The following is a 936-nucleotide window of genomic DNA, read 5'->3' on the forward strand; positions in this document are numbered from 1 at the left end:
CCTCAGGGCTCTTTCTTTTAAAAAAAACAAGATCCTATTCTAATATTCAGAAATATCAAGCTAAGAAATAAGACTACAGACAAAAAATTAGTAGACTTTCAACAAAGATATTCCTTTTTAAAAACAACACCCTGGTGTAGGGAAGTGTCTGGTGTAAGACAGTTGATTAAAAATATGAGTGAGCTACCATTCTTGCCAGAGATTCTAAAATGACAGTATTGGAGTGTACCAAGAAATAAATCTGTAACAATGAAGAAATTGGGAAGGGAGGTCTTTCATAGAATAAAAACTTCAACATGTTAATGGATGAAACAGAGTAGAGAAACTCAAAGCTCAAATTTGAGTATGAAGGGAACTTCAGGGGAAGCAGCTGCCAGTCATCCTCCCAGAATGACAGTGAATGTCTAGGCATAGGGTCAGTGGTTCTCCTTCCACATAAAGCAAAGGGAACCAGGTTTTCACCTCTGGAAGAGGGAGGAAAAATAAGTGGAGACTCTTCTCTAAAAGAGATAACTAAACTGGTTAGGGAGGGATTTGTGGCTTAGTGGGAGTGTGGGTCTAAGAGTAAAGCTGTCCTTGCTGTGGCATTTGGTGGGAGATGAAACAGAACATCTAACGAAAGGCTGGTTCCCATGCATACATCCTAACACAAAATTGCCAGTTCATTAGCCCTGTGCCTTTGGATGGAGTGCCCTGTTTGCCTTCCCATTTAGGAGGGAAGCCTATCAAAAAGCATATCAACCCAAATTTGGAAGAAACCAACACTAGGTAGTTGTCATTATGAAACTAATCCTTTATTTATAGAAATGAATGTACAAATAAGATCACTAGACATTTGAGGACAACTACTAGAAAGAAATGAAAAGGCCAAAACATACAAAGTCTCTAAGAGATGGAAATAATTTAGTAACTAGAAGAAACTTTTAAGTATTTAAT

The sequence above is a fragment of the Myotis brandtii genome, unplaced genomic scaffold (genome assembly GCF_000412655.1).
Source record: "Myotis brandtii unplaced genomic scaffold, ASM41265v1 scaffold300, whole genome shotgun sequence".
In the NCBI taxonomy this organism is placed as follows: Eukaryota; Metazoa; Chordata; class Mammalia; order Chiroptera; family Vespertilionidae; genus Myotis; species Myotis brandtii.